The sequence below is a fragment of the Pituophis catenifer genome, unplaced genomic scaffold (genome assembly GCF_029215685.1).
Source record: "Pituophis catenifer annectens isolate HBS135680 unplaced genomic scaffold, rPitCat1.0.hap2 SCAF_7, whole genome shotgun sequence".
NCBI lineage: Eukaryota > Metazoa > Chordata > Lepidosauria > Squamata > Colubridae > Pituophis > Pituophis catenifer.
This window is the reverse complement of record NW_027256887.1, coordinates 4,888,677-4,914,521: the sequence shown is the minus strand read 5'-3', so window position 1 is coordinate 4,914,521 and position 25,845 is coordinate 4,888,677. Positions and strand designations below refer to the sequence as shown.

Below are 25,845 nucleotides of genomic sequence, written 5' to 3'. Positions count from 1 at the left end.
GGATATGCTATAAAGTCCCAGACGTTTTGGCCAACTAGGAAGAGAAAGGAAAAGAAAAAAAAAATTAAGCTGCTTTTTTGTATTTCTAATTTGAATGTCAACTATATGAAAAAAAAAAAAGAGAGAGATCAGAATCCTGGATTACAGATTAGATGAACAGCTTCTGGGATCCTTACATTAAAATGACGTATTTCATGTGTGGCCAGAAGCCAAATATTACGTATAATACAGCCCTTGATCTGAACAAAGGAGTTACAAATGAGAACTGGGTATTTAGATTTGATTAGGAGGCAATGATAAAGGTGATCCCGAAATATCATTTGCATTTTTTCGGGGCCTTTACCCTGTTTTGCAAAACATGGTCTGATTATTGTTCTGCATTTTGTATTCAGATGCCACCTCCTCCTCCTCCTCTTCCTCTGTTCTGCAAAACCCCACCCCCCCTTCTAGCAATGATGATGTTACCTAGTGGGGCAATGAAATGTAATATTCCACAGTCTCCTCCTCCTTCCCCTCCTCCTCTTCTGCCTCCTGCTCCAGCTCCTCCTCCCCCCTCCTCCCCTTCCTCCTTCCTTCGGCTCCTCCTCCCCTCCCTCTGCTCCTCCTCCTTTTTCTTCTGCTCTTCTTCCCCTCTTCCCCTCTCCTCCCCCTCCCCCTCCTCCCTTCTGCTCCTGCTCCTCCTCCTCTCCTCCTCCTTTTCCTCCTTCTCCCTCCCCTCCCCCTCCTGCTCCTCTCCTCCTCTTGCTCCTCCCCTGCTCCTTCTCCCTCCCCTCCTCCTCCTTCCCCTCCTCCTCTTCTGCCTCCTGCTCCAGCTCCTCCTCCCCCCTCCTCCCCTTCCTCCTTCCTTCGGCTCCTCCTCCCCTCCCTCTGCTCCTCCTCCTTTTTCTTCTGCTCTTCTTCCCCTCTTCCCCTCTCCTCCCCCTCCCCCTCCTCCCTTCTGCTCCTGCTCCTGCTCCTCTCCTCCTCCTTTTCCTCCTTCTCCCTCCCCTCCCCCTCCTGCTCCTCTCCTCCTCCTCTTGCTCTTGCTCCTCCCCTGCTCCTTCTCCCTCCCCTCCTCCTCTTCCTCCTGCTCCTCCCTCCCCTCCTCCTCCTCTTGCTCCTGTTCCTTCCCCTGCTCCTTCTGCCTCCCCTCCTCCTCTTCCTCCTGCTCCTCCTCCCTACTCTCCTGCTCCTCCCTCCCCTCATGCTCCTCCCCCTCCTACTCCTACTCTCCTGCTCCTCCTACTCCCTCCCCTCCCCCTCCTGCTCCTCTCCTCCTACTCCCTCCCCTCCTCCTCCCCCTCCTGCTCCTCTCCTGCTCCTCCTACTCCCTCCCCTCCCCCTCCTGCTCCTCTCCTCCTACTCCCTCCCCTCCTCCTCCCCCCTCCTGCTCCTCCCCCTCCTGCTCCTCTCCTGCTCCTCCTACTCCCTCCCCTCCCCCTCCTGCTCCTCTCCTCCTACTCCCTCTCCTCCTCCTCCGCCCCCTCTCCTCCTCCTCCTTTTCCTCCTGCTCCTCCCCGCTCCTTTCCCTCCCCTCCTCTTCTTCCTCCTGCTCCTCCTCCCCACTCTCCTCTTCCTCCCTCCCCTCCTCCTCCTCTTGCTCCTGCTCCTCCCCACTCCTTCTCCCTCCCCTCCTCTTCTTCCTCCTGCTCCTCCTCCCCACTCTCCTCTTCCTCCCTCCCCTCCTCCTCCTCTTGCTCCTGCTCCTCCCTCCCCTCCTCTTGCTCCTGCTCCTCCCCCTGCTCCTTCTCCCTCCCCTCCTCCTCTTCCTCCTGCTCCTCCTCCCCACTCTCCTCCTCCTCCCTCCCCTCCCCTTCTTCCTCCTGCTCCTTCCCTCCTCCTCCCTCCCCTCCTCCTCCTCCTCCCCCTCCTGCTCCTCCCCTCTCCTTCTCTTCCATCCCCTCTTCCTCTTGCTCCCAAATCCCACTCCTGGCTGGCCTCGCCCACCCCGCCGCTCCCCTCCCAGGAGTCCCTACGCGGCCTGTTTTGGATGCCGGTAAGTGAAGGGCACACACGGAGGCTCGGGGAGGGGAAAAACGGGCCGACCAGAAGTTCGGGAAGTTTTCGCCCTCCTGGAGACTCGAGAAAAGCCTCCGGAGCCCGGGGAGGGCAAATATGCCCCCCATGATGCAGAAAGCCAACTAGGCCATGCCCACCATGCCCACGCCCACCCAGCAACCGGGCAGAAAACCCCTTGCTAAAATTTTTGAAGCCCACCCCTGACTACCTGTTGGAAAAAAAGTCTCCAAAACACTTGATCTATTCGTTAAACAGTCAAAGTATTAAAGCAGGCCAATTACCCCCACTGCTCAACTCTTGCTTGGGGGGTGGGGGAAAACCCCCCCACAGATTAGTTTCTCATTTGCATTAATCATCAGAACAATCATGCCGTCATAATTTAATGTAGGATCCGAAAAGCGCAATCCTAGGTTTGCGGCATGAATTTCAGAGAACGCCCTCCCGCTCCGATTCTGCGATTATTCAGAATGTCATGAACGAGACGGAGAACCTATAGAAATTAAAGTGATTACGTGTAGGAGAAGGGGGGGGGGGAAATCAGATTATCAACCCAAGGGAAGACAAATTTCTGTCACGTTTCTTCCAGGTTCGCCAGGCCGCAAATTTGGATTGTGCTGCGGTAGATATTCTTGATTAATGTTGTGTATGTATTCGTAGCTGGGCTAAATTTCATTAGCTTAGAACCTGCTAAGAATCAAGCCGTCAACAACAACAACGTGCACTAACAGAACTGCGAAGACCAGGGGGAAAAAAATATTTCGCGCAACGTGTATCTTATCAAAAAGGGAACAGCTGTTAAAAAACCGTTTACCCAGAATGGCTGCGTAGTGGAAACACAGGCAAAAGTACCAAATTTTGTTGTATATATGAGGTAAAAGTAAAGGTAAAGGTTCCCCTCGCACGTATGTGCCAGTCGTTCCCGACTCTAGGGGGCGGTGCTCATCTCCGTTTCAAAGCCGAAGAAGAGCGAGTGCTGTCCGAAGACGTCTCCGTGGTCATGTGGCCGGCATGACTCAACGCCAAAGGCGCACGGAACGCTGTTCCCTTCCCACCAAAGGCGGTCCCTCTTTTTCTACTTGCATTTTTGACGTGCTTTCGAACTGCTAGGTTGGCAGAAGTAACGGGAGCTCACCCCATTACGCGGCACTGGGGATTAGAACTGCTGAACTGCCGACCTTTCGATCAACAAGCTCAGCATCTTAGCCACTCAGCCACCGCGTCCGTATATGATATATGATGTACATTGACAATAAAGGCTATACTAGTGATGGCTAACTTTTTCCAGACCGAGTGCCCACAGTGTGTGCCTGAACCATCAAAATGCAATGCACACGTGCGCCCCATGCATACCCCCGGTCCCCCCATGTGGCCCCCCCACCCCCCTTCACATGTGTGCACTGCCCTGCACGTGCCCTGCCCCCGCACGTGCGTGCATGCTCCCCACAGTGCCCTGCCCCCGCACGTGCGTGCATGCCCCCCGCACGCGCCTTGCCCCCCCCCGCATGCGCGGCAAAAGACCACCTGGCTTGTGGGAGGCGCATGCGCAGCGGAGCTGAACTGGGGCGATGGCTCGCATGCCCACAGAGAGGGCGCTGAGTGTCACCTGTGGCACACCTGCCATAGGTTTGCCATCACAGGGCTATACTATACTACTATACTACTACTATATACTACTATACTACTACGCCATCACAGGGCTATACTATATTATACAACCGGATGGCTAGTTCAGTAACTTGCCCAAACGATAAAAATGAAAAACAGATCAAGTCAAAATAAGGAAAGGCCTAAATAAAGAAAAAAAAATAATTTAGATTCTGGGGGGGAAATGAGTATTAGGTAGTCCTTGATTTACGAGAGTTTATTTAGTGACCGTTCAAAGTTACGACGGCACTGGAAAAAAGTGACCGACAACCGTTTTTCACACTCACATGGCAGCATTCCCACAGACACGTGATCAAAATTGTGATGCTTGGCAGCTGACTCATATTTATGACGGTTGCAGTGTCCTGGGATCACACAATCCCCTTTTGAGACCTTCTGCCAAGCAAAGTCAAGGGGGAAGCCGGACTCGCTTAACGACCGGGTTACTAACTTAACAACTGCAGTGATTCACTTAACAACCGTAGTGAGAAAGGTTGTAAAAATGGCTGCAAAACTTACTTAACAAATGTCTCACTTAACAACCGGAATTTTGCGCTCAATTCTGGTCGTTAAGTCAAGGACTACCTACATTGACGAGAGACACAAAACTACAAAGGAGGGCTACTTCAATTACAGGCATAATTGATATAAATTAAGAACAGATCAAGTCAAAATAGATAAATAATGTCCTAAATAAAGAAGTGGAAAGCAAATTAAATTAGATTCTGGGGGAATAGGAATGCTGATGAACTGCTGAGTCAAATTGAGTCAAATTGTCCAGCATGTTATTCTATTATTGTTGACTTCTTTTGCATCCTTTATTTTATTGTTCTATTATTTTATTTCTGTCCTGTTTACACTCTTTTCATTTCTTCTTCTTTTTTTTTATTGAAAAAGTTTTTCAAATACAAATTTTTCTCCCTTTTTTCATTTTCATTTCATTTTTCATTTTATTAGATTTCTATACCGCCCTACTCCCGAAGGACTCAGGGCGGTGCACAGCCAAACAATAAAAACACATACAATGCAAAATTTAAAAAATAGAATAAAATCAAATTAAATAATTTTGGCCCCGACAAATTTAAAACCCCAAACTTTTAAAACCAATTTAAAATTGAATATATAAAATACTAAAAGATATTTAAAATTTTAAAAATCTTTTATAAAAGAGGGGGAAAATTAGGCCAGCCCGGCCTGGTGAAATAGTAAGGTCTTTAAGGCGCGGCGGAAGGTGCGCAGATCCGGGATCCTCCGTATCTCTGGGGGGAGCTCGTTCCAGATAGTAGGTGCCCCCACAGAGAAGGCTCTCCCCCTGGGGGCCGCCAGTCGGCATTGTTTGGCTGACGGCACCCGGAGGAGCCCCTCTCTATAGGAGCGTACCGGCCGGTGGGAGGCTATTGGTGGTAGTAGCCGGTCCCGCAAGTACCCGGGTCCTAAGCCATGGAGCGCTTTAAAGGTGGTAACCAAAACCTTGAAGCGCACCCGGAAGACCACCGGGAGCCAGTGCAGCTCGCGCAGGAGGGGTGTTACATGGGAACGCCATGTCGCTCCCATTACCACCCGCGCGGCCGCACTCTGCGCCAGTTGGAGCCTCTGGGTGCTCCTCAAGGGGAGCCCCATGTAGAGAGCGTTGCAATAGTCCAGGCGGGAGGTGACAAGGGCATGAGTGACTCCCTCCTCCCTAACCCCCCTCCCCATCCCCTCCCCCTGTGACTTCTTCATAATAAAATCCAAGTTCATAACAGATTATATAATACTTTACCATCCCCTTACTCCATCCCTTATGCTGACCCTTTCTTTCTAATAATATTATCATATCCCCCTTATACTATACATTTCAAAATGACATTCTATTATAACATTATATAATAACTCCTAATTTAGCATAATAATATTATTATATCTCCCAGTTTAGCGATTTCTGCTCATAATCTACCCTTTTTCTAACCCCCCATACATATATCTCTTAAATCAAATCTTTTATGTATATTAATATAACATTTCAAAGCCTTCCGCTATAAAACTATATAATAAATTCTAATTTAACATTTATTCAATTCATAGTCTACCCATTTCCTTCACCCCCATCGTTATATCTCTTAACTCAAATCTTTTACATATATTCATATCTAAACATAATATCCCTTTTCTTAAACTAAACAATCAATAAATCAATAAACTAACCTGTCTCCACCCACTTTCCCACAAGACTACCATACTTAATAATTCTTAGTATCTTTATTCTTCTGCCCACACCACTAAAAAATATTCCCTTATGTAAATAAAATCCTCTTAAAAAGACTTTAGGCTTGTATTTCTTCTTTTTTATTGTTGCAAGCTACCTAAGATGAGCCCCAGAGAGAGATAGGCTGCAAATAAATTTAATAAATAGATAATGCTGATCATTAGTAGTACTACGTAACGTCAAGAAGCCCTGACGTGAAATGACAGGTAGCTTTGAATGACAGGAAGTCCTCGACTTAACGACCGCAATCGAGCCCAAAATGTATGTGGTTAAGCGAGACATTTGTTAAGGGTGTTTTGCCCCGTTTTACGACTTTTCTTGCCACAGTGATTAAGTGAGTCACGGCAGTTGATAAGTTAGTAACCCGGTTGTTAAGTGAATCTGGCTTCCCCATTGACTTCGCCTGTCAGAAGGTCGCAAAGAGGGATCACGTGACCCCGGAACGCTGCAACCGTCATAAGTACATGCCAGTTGCCAAGTGTTCTAAGTTTGCTCACATGATTCTGGTGAAACGGCAACGGCTGTAAGCCATTTTTCCCCCGGTGCTGTTGTAGTAAGTCGAGGACTGCCTGCATTTAAAAGTGTCATACAAGAAGGAACGCCGACAAAGGAGGTAAGAGAGGCAGAGTAGATGCAGAGGTGGTGGGCTGCTGGGGGTTCGCAGGGGTTCGGGAGAACCTCTAGCTAAGATTTTGTGCAGTTTGGAGAACCCCCAAATCCCACTCCTGGCTGGCCCCGCCCAACCCCTCCCCGGAGTTCCCACGTGGTTCCTTTTGGATGCAGGTAAGTGCAGGGCGTGCGCGGAGGTTTGGACAGGGTGAAAAACGGGCCTACTGGAAGTCCGGGAAGGGCCTCCGGAGTCTGGGGAGGCCATTTTCGCCCTCCCGGAGGCTCGAGGAAAGCCTCCGGAGCCTGGGGAGGGCAAAAACGCCCAATCCCCACCGTGGTACAGGAGGCCGACTAGGCCACGCCCACCATGGCCACGCCCACCCAGCAACCAGGCAGAGAACCCCTGACTCAAATTTTTGAAGCCCACCCCTGAATAGATGCTTGTTGTATTTATAAGGCTTTGAATGGAAAGTTTACGATATAAATGACTCAGAATGGACAGACCTATTCACGTATCTTCTCGGATACCAACACAGCTATTAATTACATTTCTCCTCAAGGTTGGGGTGAGGAGTGTTAATCAACATTTCATTCCATTGATTATGCAGCTGCATATTTAAATTTTTTTATTTGGTGCAATGCTAGGATGATTACACAAACGTGTCTTCATGAATAAACCAAAGACAAGAAGTTTATGCCTCAGTCTATAAATAGAGATTACTGGCGTTTTGAAAAGAATGGTGCCTGTAATTTTTATTTCTCAAATCTACACGTCAGTGCTCTCCAAAGTAAACATCTTCTAGCTGGTTACTCCATTGGCAGTTTTTTTTTTCTTTTAAGGGAAGCTTATTAACTTTGAGAGGAACCGTAAGATTAGGAAAAAAAATAAAATAAAAACAAAAACAGACATGTCAACGTTACGCAACGAAATTTCTCAAAGAAACTGCAGCGGCTGAATAAAAGGAGACAGACTGTAGTTCGGTTGAGAGAAATAATTAGTTCTTTAGGTTTGTTTTAATTATAAGATGAATGTTACCGTAATCAAATTATAAAGCCAGTTTGGTCCAGTGGTTACGGCAAGAAATTGGGAGACGGTGAGTTCTAGTCCTGTCTTAGCCATGAAAGCTGGCTGGGTGTCTTTGGACCAATCACTAGGCGATCGTGAGTTCTAGTCACCCCTTAGCCATGAAAGCTGGCTGAGTGACTTTGGACCAATCATCAGGAGAATGTGAGTTCTAGTCCCCCATTAGCAATGAAAACAGCTGGGTGATTTTGGGCAATCACCAGGAGATTGTGAGATGGTTTAGGACCTGGATATTTACGGGACCGCCTGCTACCACCAATAGCCTCCCACCGACCAGTACGCTCCCATAGAGAGGGGCTCCTCCGGGTGCCGTCGGCCAAACAATGTCGACTGGTGGCCCCTAGGGGGAGCGCCTTCTCTGTGGGGGCACCTACGATCTGGAACGAGCTCCCCCCGGAGATACGGAGGATCCCGGATCTGCGTACCTTTCGTCGCGCGCTCAAGACTTTCTTATTTCATTAAGCTGGCCTGACCTAAGTCTTTCCCCTTTTTAAATGGAAATTTTAAATTTGGTTTTAAATTATTGGGGTTTTAAATTTGTTCAGCCAAATTCTTTAATTCGTTTTATTTTATTTTAAATTTTGTATTTATATGTTTTATTCTATGGCTGTTCACCGCCCTGAGTCCTTCGGGAGTAGGGTGGTATATAAATTCAATAAAATAAATAAATAAATAAATAAATTGTAAATTCTAGTCCTGCCTTAGTCATGAAAGCCAGCTGGGTGACTTTAGGCCAATCACAAGGAGGTTGTGAGTTCTAGTCCTGTCTTAGTCATGAAAGCCAGCTCGGTGATTTTGGGCAATCACCAGGAGATTGTGAGTTCTAGTCCCACCTCTGCCATGAAAGCCGGCTGGGTGACTTTGGGCCAATCACCAGGAGGTTGTGAGTTCTAGTCCTGCTTTAGTCATGAAAACCAGCTGTGTTGTGACCCCGACTCCCGAGCCTGCCCTAACAGAGGAAGAGGTGATGGGAAGGAACTGATAAGGTCTCCCTCTCCAGGACCCTCCTCTCTGGCAATGCCTCAGGTTCCATCCGAAGGCCAGGTGGAATAGCCTGGGATATGCCAGGAGGAAAGCATATCGGAACAACAACAGATAGGGAGCGAGGATGATGAATCCTGGCTTGATCCCAGGCAGCGTCGGAGGGAGAAGCGTGCGCAGCAACGAAAGAGGCGTGGGAGGGCCAGAGATTGAGCTGAGTCACTGAGCCACACCCCACAAGGAATAAAAGTGGGTGTGATTGCTCTTCAGGCTTTGTGACGGTCAAAGTTAAAAACCTGAGAGTCATATCGCGTTACCTGAAATCTGGCTTGTGCATACTTTGAATTGGACCTTGGCGAACTCTTGCTTCGTGGATTACTCTTTGCTACTGAACCGGACTGAGGATAAACTCTCCCTTGCTGACTGTGAGTGAAAACTGACTTGGCAGGCATTTCGCAGTTTACTGCCAAAACTCTTATCTGCAAGGGTTTCTAGTCTGATTGCTTCATAAAATCTTGGCAGGCGTGCCTGGCTCTGTGTTTGCCTGTATGGGGAAGGGGGACAGAACAAGCTGGGTGATTTTGGGCCAATCACCAGGAGGTTGTGAGTTCTAGTCCCACCTTAGTCATAAAAGCCACCTGGGTGATTTGGGGCCGATCCTTCTCTCTCAGCCCAACCCACCTCACAGGTTGTTATTGTGGGAAAAATAGGACGAGGAAGGTAGTGTTGGATATGTTCGTTGCCTTATTTGTAAAAATAAGGAAGGCAGGATACAAATGAATAAATAAAGTATATACAGATTTAACTATGTTTAAGCGAGGATAAATTTGAAACAGTGGCATCTGATATTTGTGAACCTGCCTGGGAAAGTCTGGATCAAAAATTGCGGATGGCCGATTATCCAGTCACTAAATCCTCCGTTCTAATTTTATATTTCTGAGTCACTGACACCTACTCCCTTCAGACACCTAAAACCAAGCCTCTTCGCTTTTTATCAAAAGTGATATAAATGCTTGGATGGAGTTGGATGGAGAACCTCACTACACTTAAAATAATGTGTTGCCAACAGGATGGATGCTCATCGTGTATTTAGATTACATGATTTATATAACATCTCAAGAAGGAGGAAGGACCTGGTTGTCTGTGAAAGTTAAGCAGGGTTTTAAGGCTAAACCAGAGCCGTCCACGTTTAGCCACTTTTAGATTTGTGGACTTCAACTCCCGGAATTCCTCAGCCATCATGTAGACTTATGAACTACAACTCCCAGAATTCCTCAACCATCATGTAGACTGGTGGGCTTCAACTCCCAGACTTCCTCAACCAGCAAATGGATTTATGAACTTCAACTCCCAGAATTCCTCAACCATCATGCAGACTTGTGGGCTTCAACTCCCAGAATGCCTCAGCCATCATGTAGACTTGTGGACTTCAACTCCCAGAATTCCTCAGCCATCATGTAGACTTGTGGGCTTCAACTCCCAGACTTCCTCAACCAGCAAATGGACTTATGAACTTCAACTCCCAGAATTCCTCAACCATCATGCAGACTTGTGGGCTTCAACTCCCAGAATGCCTCAGCCATCATGTAGACCAGAGGTGGGCAACTATGGCCCTTTTATGACTTGTGGACTTCAATTCCCAGAATTCCTGAGCTAGCATGGCTGGCTCAGGAATTCTGGGAGTTGAAGTCCACAAGTCATAAAAGGGCCATAGTTGCCCACCCCTGATGTAGACTTGTGGACGTCAACTCCCAGACTTCCTCAACCATCATGTAGACTTGTGGGCTTCAACTCCCAGACTTCCTCAGCCATCATGTAGACTTGTGGACTTCAACTCCCAGAATGCCTCAGCCATCATATAGACTTGTGGACTTCAACTCCCAGAATTCCTCAGCCGTCATGTAGACTTGTGGACTTCAACTCCCAGAATTCCTCAACCATCATGTAGACTTGTGGACTTCAACTCCCAGAATTCCTCAATAAGCATATGGACTTCAACTCCCAGAATTCCTCAACCATCATGTAGACCTGTAGGCTTCAACTCCCAGAGTTCCTCAATAAGCATATGGACTTCAACTCCCAGAATTCCTCAACCATCATGTAGACTTGTGGACTTCAACTCCCAGAATTCCTCAGCCATCATGTAGACTTGTGGACTTCAACTCCCAGAATGCCTCAACCATCATGTAGACTTGTAGGCTTCAACTCCCAGAGTTCCTCAACAAGCATATGGACTTCAACTCCCAGAATTCCTCAGCCAGCATATGGACTTATGAACTTCAACTCCCAGAATTCCCCACCGAGCATATGGACTTGTGAAGTCCAATTAGAAATTTCCTGCCAGTTAGAACGACAAATCGGGTGGAACGACTTGCCTCCAGAAGTTGTGGGTGCTCCAACATTGGAAGTTTTGAAAAAGAGATTGGGCAACCCTTTGTCTGAAATGGCATAAGCCGTAAGGTCTCCTGCTTGACCAGAGGGCTGGACTAGAAGACCTCCAAGGCCCCTTCCGACTCTGTTATTCTGTTTTTCTATTAAACAGTGGGGTAATGCAATCTATTTAACTTCAGATTATTTAATTCACGGTGCCAGAGACGAAATCTTGGACCTTTTCTTTGCAGACGTTATTTTTATCGTTATTCTGTGACCGAAAGGCCCGACGGAAGGGCAGGCTTCAATCAGATCGCTGAATGTTCATGCTTTATTTAAATGTGCTACAATGACCTTTAAAAAGGGATTAATTGTGAACTAGTGTTGGACTTTTATAATTGGAATCTGGTAAAGAAAAGATAACTTATTTCTACGACCGGAAAGATGACCCAATGTTCTTTAGATTATTTCTAATAATGAATTAAGGATCGACACAGTCTTGGGGACAAAGGAAATGTTGCCGCGGCTTGTGAAAATACTGAATTATTTAAGTCCAATTTGCAACGTGCTACATTTCATAGATAAAAACCGACTCTCATCTCCCATTACATCTAGTCCTTGTTCTGCCCCAGCTACGGACCCCAAAGAACGCAGCACACACAAAGTCTGTACAAACCTTAGTTTTACTAAATTAAATAAGGTTTTTTTTTTCCCAAACAAAGGCTGTTAATTCACTTTCTTAACAGCCTACAAGAATCCAAAGAATAAATAATCTTAATCCTACTATGGTTGGCAGAAAGCCCAGAGGCAATTTGCAAAGAATTAAGATCGAGGCACGAAGGAGAGTGAACGAAGTTGTTCCCTGCAAATTGCTTCAGTTGGTGTTCCTCCTTAAATAGGCTAAGGGAGTGGCCAATTAGCCCCAAGCCTTACTCTCAAGGAGACCTCCTCCTGAGGAGCCACTCCTGCCTTTTGGCAGCTCTGCGCGCCCATGCATCGAGAAGAGGCTCCTCCTCTTCTTCCTCTTCACTTATGGGAGCTTCTGGAGGTTCTGAAGGCCCCGGCTGAATCTCTGCCTCTGGCACCACATCTTCTCCAGCCTCCTCATTGTCCGACTCGAGTGCCAGCTGCACAGGCTGCTGGCGCAGCACCACACCAGCCTCCTCGCTGTCGGAATCAGCCACCAGCCGCACAGGCTGCGTACAGGCCACAACAGTCCTCAACTTATGACTACAACTGAGCCCAAAATCACGGTTGCTAAGCAAGACGGTTAAGTGAGTTTTGCCACCATTTTACGACCTTTCTTGCCACGCTTAAGTGAACTGCTGCGGTTGTTAAATTAAGCATAGGGTTGTGGAGTGAATCTGGCTTCCCCAGCGATGTTCTCATCAGAAGGTGGCAAAAGGGGAACAGGGGGCCTTGGGACACCACGACTGTCATAAAAATGAGCCGACAGTCATAATGCAACGGTCATAAATCACTTTTTTCAGTGGTGGTGTAACTTTGACCGATCACTAAACGAATGGTTGTAAATTGAGAACTACCTGTATTTCTGCTAAAGGCTGATTTGAGTTATCCATTAAGGTACCTAGACATATTTTTTTATTCTGAGGCTCCTCCCTCCCTCCCTCTCTCTCTTTCTTTCTCTCAATCTCTTTCTCTCTTTCAATCGTTCTCTCAATTTCCTTCTCTCTCCCAATCTCTTTTTCTTTCTCTCTCAATTTCTCTCTCATTCTCAATTTCATTCTCTCCCAATCTTTTTCTCTCTCTCAGTCTCTCTCTCATTCTCAATTTCTTTCTCTCCCAATCTCTTTTTCTCTCGTTCAGTCTCTCTCTCTCAATCTCTCTCTCTCTCATTCTCAATTTTTTTCTCTCTCCCAATCTCTTTTTCTCTCTCTCAATCTCTTTCTCTCTCTCAATCTCTCTCTCTCATTCTCAATTTTTTTCTCTCCCAATCTTTTTCTCTCTCTCAATCTCTATGTCTTTCTCTCTCTCAATCTCTCTCTCTCATTCTCAATTACTTTCTCTCCCAATCTCTTTTTCTCTCTCTCAATCTTTTTTTCTCAATCTCTTTCTCTCAATCTTTCAATTTCTTTCTCTCTCCCAATCTCTTTTTCTCTCTCCCAATATTTCTCTCTCCCAATCTCTCTCTCTCTCTCTCTCAATCTTTCTCAATCTCTATGTCTTTCCCCCCTCTCTCAATCTCTCTCTCTTTCTCTCTCCCAATCTCTCTTTCTCTCTCCCAGTCTCTTTCTCTCTCTCAATCTTTCTTTTTCTCAATCACTTTTTTTGTCTCTCTCTCAATGCCTTTCACTTTCTCTCAATCTCTTTCTCACTCTTTCTCTCTCTCAATCTCTCTCAATTTCTCTCTCAATCTCTCTCTTTCTCTCTCAAATCTTTCTTTTAATCTCTCAATCTTTTTCTCTCTCTCTCTCTCTCTCTCAATCGTTCTCTCTCTCTCTTTCAATCTCTCTCTCTCAATCCCCACCCTCTCTCTGTAGACACTGTTAATCTGGCAACCAGGATTGTTTTTTTAAAACAGTCCATGATTCCTTTTCATTTGAAAGTCCCTTGTCGTGACAGGTAGCTGCAGTCCTTACTTGCAACAGTTGCTGGCTTCGCCTCTCCATTTCTATTTTAAAAAATGTTTGTAGCAACAACGAGAAGCCTAATTAAATTGTGTGGCACACTGCTGCACCAGCACAATAAGAACAACAGGGACGTGGGGTGGAAACAATTTCAAAAGTGCCTGTTCCCATTTCTCTTCTATTGTAATTTCTAAAACCCAATGCCCTAATTTACCAAGCCCTAATTTACCGGTAAATGTCTTGTCGTTTTTGTCTTAGTCAACAAAAACACTGGGCGTATTTCATATAGCTGTGGAATAGGTTGGAGATACAAAGCCAGTTTGGTCTAGTGGTCAAGGCACCAGGCTAGAAAGCGGGAGACTGTGAGTTCAAGTTCCGCCTTATCCATTAAAGCCAGCTGGGTGACTTTAGGCCAATCACCAGGAAACGAGGAATTCTAGTTCCGCCATAGCCATTAAAACCAGCTGGGAAACTTTGGGCCAATCACTAGGAGACCGGGAGTTCTAGTTCTGCCATAGCCATGAAAGCCAGCTGGGTGACGTTGGGCCAATCACTAGGAGACCGGGAATTCTAGTTCTGCCATAGCCATGAAAGACAGCTGGGTGACTTTGGGCCAATCACTAGGAGACCGGGAGTTCTAGTTCTGCCATAGCCATGAAAGACAGCTGGGTGACTTTGGGCCAATCACTAGGAGACCGGGAGTTCTAGTTCTGCCATAGCCATGAAAGACAGCTGGGTGACTTTGGGCCAATCACTAGGAGACCGGGAGTTCTAGTTCTGCCATAGCCATGAAAGACAGCTGGGTGACTTTGGGCCAATCACTAGGAGACCGGGAGTTCTAGTTCTGCCATAGCCATGAAAGACAGCTGGGTGACTTTGGGCCAATCACTAGGAGACCGGGAGTTCTAGTTCTGCCATAGCCATGAAAGACAGCTGGGTGACTTTGGGCCAATCACTAGGAGACCGGGAGTTCTAGTTCTGCCATAGCCATGAAAGCCAGCTGGGTGACGTTGGGTCAATCACTAGGAGATCGGGAGTTCTAGTTCTGCCATAGCCATGAAAGACAGCTGGGTGACTTTGGGCCAATCACTAGGAGACAGGGAGTTCTAGTTCTGCCATAGCCATGAAAGCCAGCTGGGTGACTTTGGGCCAATCACTAGGAGACTGGGAGTTCTAGTTCTGCCATAGCCATGAAAGCCAGCTGGGTGACTTTGGGCCAATCACTAGGAGACTGGGAGTTCTAGTTCTGCCATAGCCATGAAAGCCAGCTGGGTGACTTTGGGCCAATCACTAGGAGAGCGGGAGTTCTAGTCCTGCCATAGCCATGAAAGACAACTGGGTGACGTTGGGCCAATCACTAGGAGACAGGGAGTTCTAGTTCTGCCATAGCCATGAAAGCCAGCTGGGTGACTTTGGGCCAATCACTAGGAGACTGGGAGTTCTAGTTCTGCCATAGCCATGAAACACAGCTGGGTGACTTTGGGCCAATCACTAGGAGAGCGGGAGTTCTAGTCCTGCCATAGCCATGAAAGACAGCTGGGTGACTTTGGGCCAATCACTAGGAGAGCGGGAGTTCTAGTCCTGCCATAGCCATGAAAGACAGCTGGGTGACTTTGGGCCAATCACTAGGAGACAGGGAGTTCTAGTTCTGCCATAGCCATGAAAGACAACTGGGTGACGTTGGGCCAATCACTAGGAGAGCGGGAGTTCTAGTCCTGCCATAGCCATGAAAGACAGCTGGGTGACCTTGGGCCAATCACTAGGAGACTGGGAGTTCTAGTTCTGCCATAGCCATGAAAGACAGCTGGGTGGCTTTGGGCCAATCACTAGGAGACCGGGAGTTCTAGTTCTGCTACAGCCATGAAAGCCAGCTGGGTGACTTTGGGCCAATCACTAGGAGACCGGGAGTTCTAGTTCTGCCATAGCCATGAAAGCCAGCTGGGTGACTTTGGGCCAATCACTAGGAGACCGGGAGTTCTAGTTCCTCCATAGCCATGAAAGCCAGCTGGGTGACTTTGGGCCAATCACTAGGAGACCGGGAGTTCTAGTTCTGCCATAGCCATGAAAGCCAGCTGGGTGACTTTGGGCCAATCACTAGGAGACCGGGAGTTCTAGTTCCTCCATAGCCATGAAAGACAGCTGGGTGGCTTTGGGCCAATCACTAGGAGACCGGGAGTTCTAGTTCTGCTACAGCCATGAAAGTCAGCTGGGTGACTTTGGGCCAATCACCCCTCTCTCAGCCCAACGCACCTCACAGGGTTGTTGTTTTGGGAAAAAATAAAAGGAGGAAGGTGTGTTGGACATGTAAAAATAATTGTTTGCAAAAGTATTTCAAATGAATGCTGGAAATGTCGACGTTAAGAAGGAACCTTTTATCCTTTATGGTGGACATGTGATAAAGCAAAGAAATATTGAAGTAGGACTCATATTCTAATACAGAAAATTCTTAAAGTCAATCTAAAGATAAGACCAGAAACTTTTCTTTTGGGTTTAGCGGAAAAACTTGGGGGAAAAAAATGGGGAACTTTGATGTTATATATGTTGGATGGCAGCAATTTTACTTTATGCATAAAAATGGAAGGATGTTTTGATCCCCACAATGGATGAACGGCTGCAAAAATGGCGTTAGCAGAGATGGCCAAATTGACTGCTTTGATCAAAGAAAAAAAATACGATTACTTTAGTTTCTACTTGGAAACCGCTTCTGGACTTTGTGCTTGTGGTGGGGGGGGGGAGGAAAATCAAATTTTGATTTTGGGTTTTACCAATTAGATAGATCGGTTGTTATAGAAATGGCTAGTTTATACTATTATGTAAAAGTAAAAAGTTGAGATTTGATATTACTGTTTTATTCTACTGCACCAAAGGGAGCTGGAAATCAACACCTTTTCCCCCCTTTTTCCCCTTCTTTTCTACACTTCCCCTTTTTCTTTTCCCTCCCGTATTTTTCCCACTATTTGCTTTTCTATTTTATACTATAAACCAGTGATGGCTAACCTTTTTCCCATTGTGTGCCCGGAGTGTGGGGGGGTGTCGCGCGCGCACGTGCCCACCCCCATAATTCTATGCATCCTTCCCCCGTGCATGCGCACATGACCCCCTCGCTTCTGGCACATGATGGCATGGTAGGTCCGTTTTTTGCTCTCCCCAGCCTCCAGAGCCTTTCTAGGAGTCTGGGGAGGGCAAAAACAGCCTTCCCCACCCTTCCAGAGGCCCTCCAGAGGCCAGAAACGGCCCATTTGCCAACTTCCAGTGGGACCGGAAGGCCCGTTTTTTGCTCTACCCAGCCTCCAGAGCCTTTCTAGGAGTCTGGGGAGAGCGAAAACGGACTTCCCCACCCTCCCAGAGGCCCTCCGGAGGCCAGAAATGGCCCATTTGCCAACTTCTGGTGGGACCAGAAGGCCCGTTTTTTCCCCTCCCCAGCCTCCAGAGCCTTTTAGGAGTCTGGGGAGGGCAAAAAATGCCTCCCCCCGCCCAGAGGCCCCCAGAGGCCGAAAATGGCCTGTCTGCCAACTTCCGGTCCCACCATAGGTTTGCCATCACGGCTATAAACCAATAAAAACTGAAAAAAGACTACATACCTAGTTTGGGTAACAAAACGTCTGCAAGAAAACAGAGAGCACCAAGGATCCCTCATTAAATGAATCAAATTAAAACACGGGCATTTTAGAATAATTTCCTGAACATTTCTGACGAATACATATTTTAGATGGATTGTTGTAATATTTTTCTGTTTTCCTCTCTTTTTTTTTATAATATATTAAATTTGAACGTCAGACATTAAAACACAAACTAACATAAAAGGAAAAGGGAATGACAAAACACCTTAAAAGTGACAAAAATAGATATATGCACGTTTTCTCTGACGTCGCCAATTAAGAAAAATATTATGCTATGGATTATCATAATATTTTTTTCTTAATTGGTAGCATCCCTAAAAGTGTTTCTGTTGAAAACAAATGAAAACAAGAAACAAGAACAAAGAAAAAAGTCCAATGTTTATCAGAAAATGTATCACTCTTCAGCCAGAGGTGGGTTTCCCATATTTTTACCACTGGTTCACCACACATGCACCCGGCCTTCCGTGCATGCGCTTTGCTTGCGCGCATGGCTTGCTTGCATGCACACGGCTTAGAAAATGTGGCTATCCGCAGTCACCACTACCGGTTCGCCTGAACCAGTTTGAACCGGCTAAATACCACCACTGTCTGCAGCTGTACATGTGCAGATCTGTAGACTGGGGAAACAAAACAACCACTTCACCGCCTTTGTATTTCAAATGCAGACGGACCAGCCATCTTCAGTAGCTTGTCTCAAGTGGTGAAATCCAATTTTTTTTACTACTGGTTCTGTGGGCGTGGCTTGGTGGGCGTGGTGGGGGGGGTGTGGCTTGGTGGGCGTGGCAGGGAAAGGATACTGCAAAATCTCCATTCCCACCCCACTCCAGGGGAAGGGTACTGCAAAATCTCCATTCCCTCCCCACTCCTGGGAGAAGGATGTTGCAAAATCTCCATTCCCACCCCACTCGGGAGCCAGCCAGAGGTGGTATTTGCCGGTTCTCCGAACTGCTCAAAATTTCCGCTACCGGTTCTCCAGAACCTGTCAGAACCTGCTGGATCTCACTCCTGGCTTGTCTCAACGGTAGTCAACGTCAAAGAAACTACAGCCGTGTTTTCTCTATCTACATGGTGCCATTTTGTTCACAAACCGTCGTTCCACAAAATGGAATCAAATAGAGTCTGAAATTGAGACGCCTCCTTGTTCCAATCTATATTTACTATGGTAACCAAAATGGGAGTCTGATAAACTGAAGATCTTTCAAATCTCTCAGGGAGTCTTCACTGCAGGAGGCACCAGTTTTTTTGTAAAAACTCCACTGCACTCGGTGGTCACAAGGGGAAAAAAAATGTTCCATGCAAAATGCAGAGCTTGTACTTTGAGTAAATTCACCAAGAAAAAAAAAAAAATAACCACTTCATTTTTGTTATAAAACATACTGCACCTTTACAAGCATAAAGTTGAAACAGCTGTCAGATACATACTCAGCTTTTGCTAATGTCCAAGACCTTATACAGGTAGTCCTCGACTTACAACACTTCATTTAGTGACTGTTCAAAGTTACAACGGCACTGGGAAAAAAAGTGACTTATGACCGTTGCTCACACTTACGACTGTTTCAGCACCCCCCCTGGTCACATGATCAAAATTCAGGTACTTGGCAACTGACTCGTATTTATGACGGTTGCAGTGTCCGGAGGTCACATGAACCACTTTTATGACCGTCTGACCAGCAAAGTCAACGGGGAGCCAGATTCAATTAATAGTCGGGTTGCTAATTTAACAACTGCAATGATTCACTTAACAACTGGGGCTTGAAAGGTTGTAAAATGGGGCAAAATTCACTTAACAAATGTTTCAAGTAACAACATAATTTTTGGGCTCAGTTGTGTCGTAAGTCAAGGACTACCTGTATTCCTATCCGTAATTCCCTCTTATTAACCCTTTCACCCAATTCCCATTAAAAAATAGTATCTCCCATTACTCTCACCTAGAGTTATAAGGGATCTGATAAAACTTATCATTACTACCAGCAGGAATGCTACCCACTACCTTGTTTCCCCAAAAATAAGACACAACCAGAAAATAAGCCCTAGCATGATTTTTTCAGGATGCTTGTAATATAAGCCCTACCCCAAAAATAAGTCCCAGTTAAATTTGTCAACCAGATGGGTGCATTTAGTACCACATTTCCCCCAAAATAAGACCTCACTGGAAAATAATTATTTTATGGGGAGAAACATTACAACCTATCGTCCTATTTTTTGGCAAAGTAATTATCCCTAACCCAGCACTAAAACTCCTAGTAAATTGGGTCTCAGTCTCTATTTGTAGGAAAAGACAGAATTGGGGGCAGAGTTAAAGAAGTCATAAACCTAGCGCAGGGGTGGGATTGAAAAATTTCAGCAACCGGTTCACTGCCCAGTTGCTAGGTGGGTGTGACCATGGGGTGTGGCCTACTTGGCTTCCTGCACCACGGCGGAGGGGCGTTTTTGCCCTCCCCAGGCTCCGGAGGCTTTCCTCGAACCTCCAGGAGGGCGAAAACAGCCTCCCCCAGGCATTGGAGACCCTCCGGAGGCCGGAAATGGGCCCATTTCCGGACTTCCGGTACACCCACTTTTTGCCCTTCCCAGGTCATGCATGCCAGGGAGCTGCTCTTACAGTTTCCGGTGCTCCCACATGTGCGAAAACCAGCTGGCCGCAGCGCTTGTGCACACTGGAATCTAGAAAAGCAGAACAGCAACGGGCAATGGCTGGCGTGCCTGGAGACATGGCTCTGTGTGCCACTTCTGGCACGTGTGCCATAGGTTCGCCATCACGAGCCTATCCAGAAGGGATATTGTCACTTGCAAACTTTGAAACTCGCTCTGGAGGTCTGCCGACTTTCATGCCTGTAATAAAACGGTAATGCTCCTCAGCTCGTAATATATTATTGATCCCTCCTTCTCGGTGTCTCTGAAGGACTCATTTGTGAGCAAATTCAAAAAGATGGCCGTGGAAACGGAATTCATATCTGTTTACCCAATCGCCAAAGGTTTCAACCGACCAATGTCCACCGTGTTTCTAGGAAATGTTGTTTGATGCGTTCTTACACCGCAGTAGCGCAAAATTTGACGAGTTTGGAGGAAGAACGGAGTTTCATTCTGTATGAAGTTTATAACTACCAATAGAAGAGAATATTTGTAGCTCAGGGTTGAAGTGTGGGGTCCTCAGTGCTCTCTGAGCTGGGTTATTTACTTGCAGATGTTTCCTTGCCAAAGTAAGTACATGATCGATGCTAGGATGTCAGTCAGCACTGATAATGTCATCTAGTTTGGTAATGAAACATCTTTGAAGAAAACAACCCAGCTCAGAGAGCACCGAGGACCCCACAGTCCTCCTCCTCCTCTTCTCCTCTTCCATCCACAAATCCCATTCCCTCGTAGCACTGATGATGTTACCTAGTATGGTAATGGAACGTCTTCAGGAAAACCACCAAGCTCAGAGAATACGGAGGACCCCAATATTTATAACTGTTTCTCAATCTAAGCTTTAAGATGTCTGGACTTTAACTTCATGCTGGCTGGGGAATTCTGGGAGTTGAAGTTCAGGCCTTTTAATGTTGATTAAACCCTGATTTATAAGCTGGTGTTGAAGGACTGGCCTTTTTACATTCTTTTAAAACCATTTTAGGATCCACTTCATGTATGAACATACTGAGACTTTTACAGCTTTCAGATAATATTTGTGCATCGCAGCTCAGACTTCGCTCTGTAACACTTCTGACACACTCTTGATTGGGTCGGTTAGAGAGGCTGGGTCCTAGACCTAAAGAGTCATTTAATTATGTAGTGATGGGAAACAATCTAAAACTACTGGCAGATATATATATATATATATTTTCCATCTCTGATTTTCTTTTCTCCTGCGATATTTACCTCTTTCCAATACAGTCTGGAGGGTTGGGGGGGGGGGAAATGAAATTAAAGAAGAGCGATAAACACCCTCACTCATTTACCTCAGGCAATTTACTTTTTTCTGAAGTTTAACCAATTTCACAGCAAATAAAGATGTGTCGAGATCACCAAGGTCAATATTTGTCAAGCTTGACATTTTCCAACGTACAGTCACAGTCATTAAAACTCATGATAGTTTTCTCTCTTTTTATTTAGGCGAAAGAGCCCATCTTCTTCTAGGGCAGTGATGGCTAACCTTTTTGCCGTCGTATGCCAAAAGTGGGGGGAACACGGGAGGGTTGCACGCGAGCGTGCCCACACCCATAATTCAATGCGCCCGTGCCCCGCGCACGCGCACGTGACTCCTCCGCACTCCCACTTTTGGCACACGACAACAAAAAGGTTACCGGTGGGCCTGGTAGGCCCGTTATTCGCCCTCCCCAGGCTCCAGAGGCTTTCTTGGAGCCTGGGGAGGGCGAAAACGGCCTTCCCCACCCTCCCAGAGGCCTTCCGGAGGCTGGAAATGGCTCGTTTCCTGACTTCCGGTGGGCCCTAAAGGCCCGAAAATCAGCTGGCCAGCACACGTGTGCTTGCTGGAGCTGAGCTAGGGCAACGCTCGCGTGCCCACAGATATGGCTCCGTGTGCCAACTGTGGCATGCGTGCCATAGGTTCGCCATCACGGTTCTTATATCCGGAGACTCAGGGCGGCTTACAATGCGTTAAGCAATAGCCTTCATACTTTTGTATATTTTATACAAAGTCAGCTTATTGCCCCCACAAACTGGGTCCTCATTTCACCTACCTTAGAAAGGATGGTAGGCTGAGTCAACCTTGAGCCTTGGAGAGATTCGAACCAGCAGAAATTGCAGGCAGCTGTGTTAATAACAGGGTGCGTAGACCACTGTACTATCAAGGCTCTTTTAATTACACACAACAGCTTACTGTAATGCACGTCTTACTGGTAAAGATAAATATAAAAATACATTAGCTCTCCACCAATAGGAACCTTACAGATATTACCTATTACAATATTTAATCGTTGAAATAAATTTTTATAAACTTTTGAAAACCATACAGAACTGGCCGTGGGGGGGGGGAGTTAAGCAAGCTATCAGCCTAGAATTGTTACGTTGCCACAAATGGTCTAACTCCAACCTCTCTTGAATTCCATTGACTCTCATTTAATGCCAACTAGTATTGAATCTTAATTGACTAGATTCTTGTTAGATAGGCTAGCTAGATCAAAAAATCTTAATTAATTAATTATGGGCTCGATTCCTTGCACCCATAGGAATACAGCACTGTTTTATGCCTAAGGATATTTATCCTTGTAGTAGGGTTGTATTGCTACTCTTCTTATCTTTCCTATTACCATCTCCGATTGGTATCTTATGATTTACCATTGTGTTCCTTATAACTTATGATTTATGATTGTACCTTACGATTTGCAATTTATGATTTATCATCTTGTTATTTGTATGTACACTGAGAGCTTATATTTGTATGTACACTGTTTGTATGTCTGTATGTATGTACACTGTATATTTGTATGTACACTGAAGCTTATGCACTGGAGACAAATTCCTTGTGTGTCCCATCTCACTTGGCCAATAAAGAATTCTATTCTAATTCTACAGGCAGTCCTCGAAGCGCAAAAGCTTCCTGATGACGTCGGCATCGGTGGGCGGAGCCTCCCGCTGGTTTTACTACCGGTTCTATAGAACTCGTCCGAACCGGGGGCAACCCACCACTGGTCCCTGGGGAAGCCAGATTCACTTAACAACCGCATTACTAACTTACCAACCGCAGTGATTCGCTTAACAACCGCGGCAAGAAAGGTCGTAAAATGGGGGCAAAAAACTCTTTTAACAAATGTCTCGCTTCGCAATATAAATGTTGGGCTCAATTGTGTATGGCATTCTAATTCTGTTCTTAAAGTTCTTGAACAGTAATGGACTTTCTACATAAATAGTAAATTGTTTTGAAGTTCGTTTTTATGAATTGCTTTACAGTCTGCAGATGTGATCAAAATTGCTGTCTCCTTCCTTAGGGGTGGATTTCTTTTCTTTTTTTTTTTTTCCAGAAATGCATAACTAGCTCGCCTTATAAATATGCCAGTTGTATGAGGAATGACAAACATCAACAGCTATACACCTTATGTGATGTGCCGTCTTTTTAAAAAAAATTTATTTTACATTTCGGGAATGCAAAACTTGGTAAGCCAGACCATCTGAAAATGTATTATTCCACTTTGGCTTCCAAGATTCAAACATTTTGCCATCTGTTCCTATGGAAACGGAAAAGATATTCTAGGATGTATCACTATCAGCTGATTATACTGCAGAGAAATTTCTGGCTTATTTTAAACCCTAACTTGCAAAGATAAGGATTGCGGAACGTTGGTATCTGCCTACTTTTTAATGTCCGTATTACATTATCTTATTTTCACAGGACGGGAAGCTTCGACATGAAACAGTCCTTCAGACTCAAACCAAGACAGTTTTGCAAAGGTCCCATAAAGTATAAAGGCCCGTGATGCCAGCCGTCGCCCCAGCCCAGCCCAGCCCAGCTTCACTGCGCATGTGTGCGGGCCCCCCGCTGGCCAGCTGGTCTTCAGGTCTCTGCCGCGCATGCGTGGGGGGGCGCATGTCTGAGGGGGTCAGGTTGGTGCAAGAGGCTTTCCAGGCCCAAAATGGGGCACGGGGGGCTGCGCGAGGCCCCCCATGGCCCATTTTGGGCCTGGAAAGCCTCCTGCACCAACCTGGAAGCCAAAACGGGGCACGGGGGGAGGGGGGGGGCTGGGGTGTATGCGCAGGGGGCCGCTCGCATTGCATTTTGGGGGTTCTGGCACAAGCACGCGCGCGCTTTGGGCACTCGGCACCAAAAAAGTTAACCATCACTGATATAGGCAGTCCTTACGATCACAATTTATGTTGTTAAGTCAGACATTCGTTAAGTGAGGTTTGGCCCCATTTTACGAACTTCCCTGCCACTTCTTGTTAAGTGAATCACTGCACTTGTTAAGTTAGTGACGCTGGTTGTTAAGCGAATCGGGACTCCCCATCGACTTTTACTCATCAGAAGGTTGCAAAAGGGGGAAACCACAGGACTCTGCGACCGTCGTAAATGTGAACCGGTATGCCAATCGTCTGCATTCCGATCACGTGACCCAACCCTGGGGAATGCTGCAAAGGTCGTAAGTGTGAAAAATGGTCATAAATCAGTTTTATTCAGTGCTGTTGTAACTTAGAATGGTCATAAGTGAATTGTGCTACCTGTATTTGCATGAAGTCCTTAGATTAATTTTTTGCTAGCAGCTGTGAGGTTTATTTGTGAATAAATACAATGAGCATCAAACTAGAGGGACTAAGAGCCGAGGTGGCACAGTGGTTAGGGTGCAGTACTGCAGCTACTTCAGCTGACTGCTAGTTCAGCAGATCAGCGGATCAAATCTCACCGGCTCAAGGTTGACTCAGCCTTCCATCCTTCCGACGTGAGTAAAATCAGGACCCAGATTGTTGGGGGTAATATGCTATTTAGTATACTGTCTTTGGTGTAAGCCTCCTAGAGTCCTCGGAGAGTGGGCGGCATAGAAATAATAATAATAATAATAATAATAATAATAATAATAATAATAATAATAATAATAATAATAATGTTTTTGCTAACAGTTTGGCGGTGTGGAGAATAGTGTGCGTAGACTACTTATTTAACGGGCATGTTCAGAGATTCAGATACGTGCGCGGCGCAGGTGTGTAAAACATTTGATAACTCTAATTTGGCTACCCAGATCATTTACACAATTTTTCCCCCGAAAGGAAATTAAAAAAAACCCAAAAACACAGCTCAAAACATCTCATGCAGTTTAAAGGAATCGATTAGAGTCATTCAGCATTCATGTTTCCGCATTATGCATAGAGAAGGACATAATCTCTCCAGCTATTTTAAGGATACAGAAGCCTGTCGACATTCAGCATCATAATAATAATAATAAAAAAAGAGTAAACCTCAAAAGCAAATGTGTAGCTTATAAAAGATGCAGAACAAGTCACATTTCATGACATTCAAATACGGGGAAGGAAACACGTGTGGTTGTAAGATGACAGTCACGGCAGTGGTCGGTTGCTACCAGTTTGCCGGCGAACCAATAGCGGCGGTGGGAGGCTCCGCCCACCTGCCCGTACGTCATCAAAAACACTCTGCGCATGCCCGCACGCTCCCAATAGCGAACCGGTAGCAAAGAAAATTGAAACCCACTACTGAGTCACAGCATCTAACTATCTTTAGAAACAGAAATTATGTGATGTACCAATAAAGGAGAATATTTTACCTAAGGGTTGAAATGAGGTCTCTGAGCTTGGTTGTGTGTGTGTGTGTGTTTTTTTTTTCTTTTTTGCAGACGTTTCATTACCCAACTAGATAACGCTACCAGTGCTAGTAAGGAATGGGGTTTGCTCTCCATTTATATTCTAAAAAGGCTTGCCCTGTCAGCGTTGATAGGAATCCAACCTCCCTTGAAGTCTGTTGGCTCTTATCTAATTCCAAGTTAGTTGAGAAGATTCCTGCGGCAGAGGCACGATAAATCAATTTAATTAGACCTTCGCTGTGGACTTGATCTTTTGCACCCGTGCAGCTACAAATCCTTGCAAGTCCGAAAGTAAAAATTTCCTGCCGTCCCTTTTTACCCTCTGATAAGTTAGGACGGATCCTTTCTAAGTTTCTTTCCTTGCCCGTTATTCAGCTCAGGACTCCCAGTCTTTTATCTCAGAGGTCTCCTACCTCTGGGCCGCGCGGCCTACTACCAGGCTGTGCCCTATTTGGACTTGGGCCAT

General features: G+C 46.0%; 1 protein-coding gene across 1 annotated transcript in view; it reads right to left on the bottom strand.

The window, feature by feature from the left end:
- Window positions 1–25,845, bottom strand: part of COG5 (component of oligomeric golgi complex 5) — a 156,665-nt gene that overhangs the window by 74,352 nt on the left and 56,468 nt on the right. The window lies entirely within an intron of this gene.